The sequence below is a fragment of the Salvelinus fontinalis genome, unplaced genomic scaffold (assembly GCF_029448725.1).
Source record: "Salvelinus fontinalis isolate EN_2023a unplaced genomic scaffold, ASM2944872v1 scaffold_1194, whole genome shotgun sequence".
Classification (NCBI taxonomy): Eukaryota; Metazoa; Chordata; class Actinopteri; order Salmoniformes; family Salmonidae; genus Salvelinus; species Salvelinus fontinalis.
This window is the reverse complement of record NW_026601403.1, coordinates 25,664-32,975: the sequence shown is the minus strand read 5'-3', so window position 1 is coordinate 32,975 and position 7,312 is coordinate 25,664.

Here is a 7,312-nt window from a genome sequence, read left to right as displayed (position 1 = left end):
ACATGCTATACTAAAGAGGCAGCACATGCTATACTAAAGAGGCAGCACATGCTATACTAAAGAGGCAGCACATGCTATACTAAAGAGGCAGCATCTGTTAAACTAAAGAGGCAGCACCTGTTATACTAAAGAGGCAGCACCCGCTATACTAAAGAGGCAGCACATGCTATACTAAAGAGGCAACACCTGTTATACTAAAGAGGCAGCACCTGTTATACTAAAGAGGCAGCACCCGCTATACTAAAGAGGCAGCACCCGCTATACTAAAGAGGCAGCACATGCTATACTAAAGAGGCAACACCTGTTATACTAAAGAGGCAGCACCCGCTATACTAAAGAGGCAGCACCCGCTATACTAAAGAGGCAGCACATGCTATACTAAAGAGGCAACACCTGTTATACTAAAGAGGCAGCACCCGCTATACTAAAGAGGCAGCACCCGCTATACTAAAGAGGCAGCACATGCTATACTAAAGAGGCAACACCTGTTATACTAAAGAGGCAGCACCCGCTATACTAAAGAGGCAGCACCCGCTATACTAAAGAGGCAGCACCTGTTATACTAAAGAGGCAGCATCTGTTATACTAAAGAGGAAGCACCTGCTATTTTGAACTAAGCTAGTGAAGCATTTACAAGTTATGTGCTTCAATAATCAATGGGTACATATCATTCATTTGTGTAGCAGCTGCAGATTGCCCGTTTAACCCATCTGAAACCATACCTAACCTCAACCCCTAACCCTCGTTCCTAATCTAACTCTAACCTTAATTCATTCACTCCTATGATGATGATTCTTCTTCTAGTTGAATAAACACTTCCTATACCCCTTCTAGTTGAATAAACACTTCCTATACCCCTTCTAGTTGAATAAACACTTCCTATACCCCTTCTAGTTGAATAAACACTTCCTATACCCCTTCTAGTTGAATAAACACTTCCTATACCCCTTCTAGTTGAATAAACACTTCCTATACCCCTTCTAGTTGAATAAACACTTCCTATACTAAAACAAAAGAGCAGCAGACTTCAGAAATATAACCAACTCTTCCATATCATGGGAATGTGTTAGAAGGGACAAGCACATCCAAACCTCGTGTTGAAGCTCAGACAACAAAATACCAAAGTCACATGGTGGGAAGATATGAACCGTTCTACAGGGACGAAGGTATAGCCAATTAGAATCACTCCCTTGGTGGTCTCTCATCTCTTAACCAGGGGAGTGGTGTGTGTGTGTGTGTGTGTGTGTGTGTGTGTGTGTGTGTGTGTGTGTGTGTGTGTGTGTGTGTGTGTGTGTGTGTGTGTGTGTGTGTTTGTGACAGGTGGGAGGAGGGCACTGAGCCCTCGGTCAGTGGGCACTGGCCTCCCAGCATGCATCAGCAGACAGAAGGATTAAGACATAATATAGAGGTCCAGCTGTTCAAGCTCTGGCCTCAGCACAACGTCACCTCACCCAGACTGAGGGACTGACTGACACACCGTGGCAGCATCAAGCTCTGGCCTCAGCACAATGCCACCTCACCCAGACTGAGGGACTGACTGACACACCGTGGCAGCATCAAGCTCTGGCCTCAGCACAACGCCACCTCACCCAGACTGAGGGACTGACTGACACACCGTGGCAGCATCAAGCTCTGGCCTCAGCAGAACACCACCTCACCCAGACTGAGGGACTGACTGACACACCGTGGCAGCATCAAGCTCTGGCCTCAGCAGAACGCCACCTCACCCAGACTGAGGGACTGACTGACACACCGTGGCAGCATCAAGCTCTGGCCTCAGCAGAACGCCACCTCACCCAGACTGAGGGACTGACTGACACACCGTGGCAGCATCAAGCTCTGGCCTCAGCAGAACGCCACCTCACCCAGACTGAGGGACTGACTGACACACCGTGGCAGCATCAAGCTCTGGCCTCAGCAGAATGCCACCTCACCCAGACTGAGGGACTGACACACCGTGGCAGCATCAAGCTCTGGCCTCAGCACAACGCCACCTCACCCAGACTGAGGGACTGACTGACACACCGTGGCAGCATCAAGCTCTGGCCTCAGCAGAACGCCACCTCACCCAGACTGAGGGACTGACTGACACACCGTGGCAGCATCAAACTCTGGCCTCAGCACAACACCACCTCACCCAGACTGAGGGACTGACTGACACACCGTGGCAGCATCAAGCTCTGGCCTCAGCACAACGCCACCTCACCCAGACTGAGGGACTGACTGACACATCGTGGCAGCATCAAGCTCTGGCCTCAGCACAACGCCACCTCACCCAGACTGAAGGACTGACTGACACACCGTGGCAGCATCAAGCTCCGGCCTCAGCACAACGCCACCTCACCCAGACTGAAGGACTGACTGACACACCGTGGCAGCATCAAGCTCTGGCCTCAGCAGAACGCCACCTCACCCAGACTGAGGGACTGACTGACACCCACACAATTATGGACAGCTTCCAGGGGCACTTGGCACTGCGATAACCAATCAGGTCACCCCTTAAAATTAAGAGAGGGGACGCTTGGCACTTCCAAATCAGAGGTTGTAGAGTATGAGTGCTGAACTAGGATCAGGACTCCTCTGTCCATGTAATCTTCATTGTGTTTTGAGAAAACACACCCAGGTCACCACCCCCCTAATCTTCGAGACACGTTAGACATGACACGGGTCCAGTCCACTTCCAGGGTAGTCTGGTGCGGCCAGGCATTGCATATATTCTCAACACTCCGGGGTGAAGGTTCCTCTAGGTACAGACCTAGGATCAGCTTCCCCTATCCCAATCATAACATTAAACATTAGTGGGGGAAATGCAAAAGTGACCCAAGATCAGCATCTAAGGGCAGGTTCTTATTACCAATTGTGATCAGAGTGAAACTGACACAGGCAGTACAGCAGTGGAAGACAATATGATCGCCTCCTTAATTCTATTCCCCAAACCCACGACACCCCAGAGAGTCAGTGTGGAATCAGAACCCTGGTACACCACAAAGAACCGGCAGCCATTTTAGGGGAAGAGTGAGAAGAGTCTAGTGCACGTGGGGCCGTGCCAGGCTTCAGCCATTTTCCAGATGTTGGGCGCAGGCAGAGCCTCAGCCTGGCAGCCTTTCCTCAGTCAAATAAAAGCCTAAATGTACACGGAGACAGTAGAAATGTGCACGGTGCACCCGTCCATTATAGAGAATATTTCCTTTTTTGGAAAATATCACAGGCATTATAGCTGAGATTGAAAAGGACAGCCTTCCCGAACTAATGGAAACTACTTCCTCAAACGACCCAGCATATGCTGAAGGGAAGCTAAAAGCTTAAGCGGCAGCATCAGTTACCCCTGTTTGAAGTTGATTACTGCATAATTCAGTGGGCATAGCTCTGAGCCCTACCGCCACTCAGGGCTCTATCAGCATGCATCCATCATTAGCCTTAGCCACAGATCGGTTGGGCCTTTGTGAGTCATCTTCTGTGTCCCAAATGGCACCATATTCCCGAAGTAGTGCACTGTATAGGACATAGCGGTCCATTTGGGATTCACCCATCATCGCAGCCTGCCTAATCTGTCACTGGAGCCTTAAGTTACCATGGCGAGGCTTCGAGGTGACACGTTTGAGCGAATAGGCTTTTTAGGGTTTGTATTAATGGTGGTTAAACGACGGGGGGGGGGGGGGGGGGGGGGGATCGTACGCTACTTAGAACAGCCGAAAGCAAACTATGATGAATGAGTGGTCAAAAGTTAGAACACACCCACTCTTTCAAGGGCTTTTCTTTATTTTGTACATTGTTTATCCTTTTAAGCTTGGAAGAACCCCCATTTCAGACAGATGTTTCAAATCCTTAAACCCAGACTTGGACCACACACCCTCTCCACCGAACAGCAGGCAGGGGAAGCAAAATGGTGATTGCTTTGCAACGCTTGCAGTTAGCCACTGATTCCTTCCAAACCACTCATTGTTGAATTTGCGATTTCTGACTTGTTGAGTAATGTTTATGTCCAATGGCCGATGAGCACGAATACCTTTTATCTATAATTTCTCTTCATATGACAAGGATTGAAAAGGATTGCAGATTGTCAACGTGATTCATGATGACTGCTTGTCTAGCTCGCTAGCTAAGATTCTGAAAGTAACATGATCAGTCCAATCAAAGCTGCGGTAGATATAACGTGATTTGACATTTTATCTGCGGCCAATGACCTTGAGCCTTCTTGGATGGGCACTTCTAATGTAAATCTATGGCAGCACCCAAGGGGACTTGAACTGCTTGGCTCTCTCTTTAACGATTCTGCGGTGACGTAGTGTCCCCACGAGTGACAGAACACTGAGCCAATCACGGCGCCACTAGACAAGATTACCAACGCCTATTCTGCTGGCTGTCCCTCCACCACAGAAAGCACTGTGCTAGGCTGAAACAGCTGCATTTTGGAGCTGCCTTACTCAACAGAGAGCATGTTTGTACTACAGTTAATTTCTCTTTCTGTTTCACATTGTTTGCAAACTGATGTGACATGAATTAATGCCAAAATAACATGCAAAACAGGCACAACAATATAATAATTTTTAGCTAAACATGTGGGTCTCGAAACAGGTGGGGCTCAAAAACCCCACCTGCCCTGAGTGACGGGTCGCCACTGGTCCTAATACTCCTTAAGTGGCTTCCTTTTCTGGTGTCCTTGCCTTCACCACAGCCGAGAGGTGACGGGTCTCTATAGGGTTTCACCATAGTGCTGGCACCTGACAGGTCAAGTCATTAGTGTTTGTGAAGGAAAGATGAAAATGAAGACAGGAAGCTAGTGTATTTTATTGGGACATGGCCAGCCAGATGCTGGAATGGGAGCTAGCCACCGGTCTCTTAACTTCATGCTAGATGGGGACTGTGTGTGTGTGTGTGTACAGACCAAAGAAAAAATATATTTGTTATCTTTCATATACTTAAGCTACACTTCATTGAGCTTGCCTGGTGCAACAGAACCAATGGAATAGTCACAAAAGTGCAACCCTTCCCATCTGGCACCCAAAGCAGGTTAAAGGATGTACCTGCTACTACACATGTTGATATGCACTTTAAAGGATCTTATGACTGTTTTTTATCACCATGTTGTTTTTCTACTTGCATTATGTATTTATATTGATGTGTGTATTTTCTGTAATTCAGGTCCTATCTGTAAAAGAGACCATGGTCTCAGTATGACTATAAAATGAAGGTTAAATACAAATAAATAAACTTGAACCTGAGTGAATAGTTGTTGAAGTTGTTTCTGACCTATAATCATCTCAGGCAAATGCAATGATGAATACATGTCTAGAGGTGGGTTATGCCAGGCAATGCCAATGGTCTGAGCAGTTTCAACTGTGCCCTCTAGTGACAACAGCCATCTGTTACATGGCTGTCCAGAAAGGTGTTCTAGCAGCTTCCACAGAACTCCTGTCTACAGCAGATGGATATCCCATTTGGCGGATGGATATCCCATTTGGCGGATGGATATCCCATTTGGCGGATGGATATCCCATTTGGCTTCCAGGCGAAAATAACACAGCAAAGAAACAGAAGCAGAACAAACACAGTAATAAAAACCCTAAATACATCTTCTGTTCTCACGATCATTATCTCAGTCATCCTCCCTCCCACCCTTTGTCCAACAGCGATCCTAGAGTTGTAATAGGTCATTATGTTTTGTCCCTGTTGGGATCTGTTACCACAACACTAGTTCATCAGGTTCACAGACGACAGTACATGGCCTATTACAGATTTTAAACTGGGTGGTTCGAGCCTTGAATGCTGATTGGCTGACAGCTGTGGTATATCAGACCGTATACCAAGGGAATAAAAAAACATTAATTTTACTGCTCTAATTACGTTGGTAACCAGTTTAGGGCTGTATCCAGGCACTCTTGTGTTGCGTCGTGATTAAGAATAGCCCTTAGCCGTGTTATATTGGCCATATACCTGTAAACATATCATCCCTCAAATTAGTTCACCAAAGTGTGTCTTTATAGCTGACCGGCAACATAGTTCACTAACTAGAGGTTATATAGTTGATTGGCCCCATACAGACAAGACAATAAAGACGTCATTTTGATTTTATTTGGTGATGTGGCAACATAACTCTCAGGAAGGTGTTATTGTCATACAAATACATACCAGAGAGACCAGGGATGCCCGGGTACAGAGAGTCAAGGGATGTCCGGGTACAGAGAGACAAGGGATGTCCGGGTACAGAGAGACCAGGGATGCCCGGGTACAGAGAGACCAGGGATGTCTGGGTACAGAGAGACCAGGGATGTCTGGGTACAGAAAGACCAGGGATGTCTGGGTACAGAGAAACCAGGGATGTCTGGGTACAGAGAGACCAGGGATGTCTGGGTACAGAGAAACCAGGGATGTCTGGGTACAGAGAAACCAGGGATGTCTGGGTACAGAGAGACCAGGGATGTCTGGGTACAGAGAGACCAGGGATGTCTGGCTACAGAGAGACCACGGGTAGGTCCCAAATAGCACCCTATTCTCTATATGGTACACTACATGTATTTTAGGGCTCTGGTCAAAAGTAGGGCACTATATTGGGAATAGGGTGCCATTAGGGATGCAAAAAAGGTAATTTGACAATGAACTCAAGTCATCGAGGGGTGACCGCAAAACGACATGGAACAGAATCATATCAGCGGTATCGTCTGTATAAATCAACACTGAAAAGTAAGGAAAAACAAAACAATGGAGCAAGCAAAAATGTGCCAGATAGAAAAGAAAAAACAGAAAGTGATTTTCATTATAATACAACACAATGAACAATGACAAGGAAGAGGAGACATGTGGATCCTCTGGTTTTGGTGCCTTGTGAAGAGAGAGAGGGAGAGAGAGAAAGAAAGAAAGAGGATAGATGGAGAGATGATTCGGAGAGATAACCTCCTCTCTCCAAGTGGCAGGAATCAGCTTCCAGAATTCCCACGGCAGCGTAACCACGGCAACGCTGGGAGGGGCCAAGGAGGACTCTTCTCTAAGGCTTGATATGGCACGACCACTCCAAAACACTGGCTATCGCTCCCTCGTACACTTCTACTGTCCCCCCCTTCCAATCACTACCCCTCCGTTAGCCCCAAACATCCATCCAAACCCCCATCCCTAAACCCCGTTAGCGCCCCCCCCCCCAAAAACCCCAATCCCACCTCTAACCCCCCCATTAGCCTCAAACCCCCCCACCCACCCCCAAACTCTCAGCCCCACCCCTCTCAATCCCTATCCCCCCATTAGCCCCAAACCCCCAGCCCCAACCCTCTCAATCCCTATCCCCCCCATTAGCCCCAAACCCCCAGCCCCAACCCCCAAA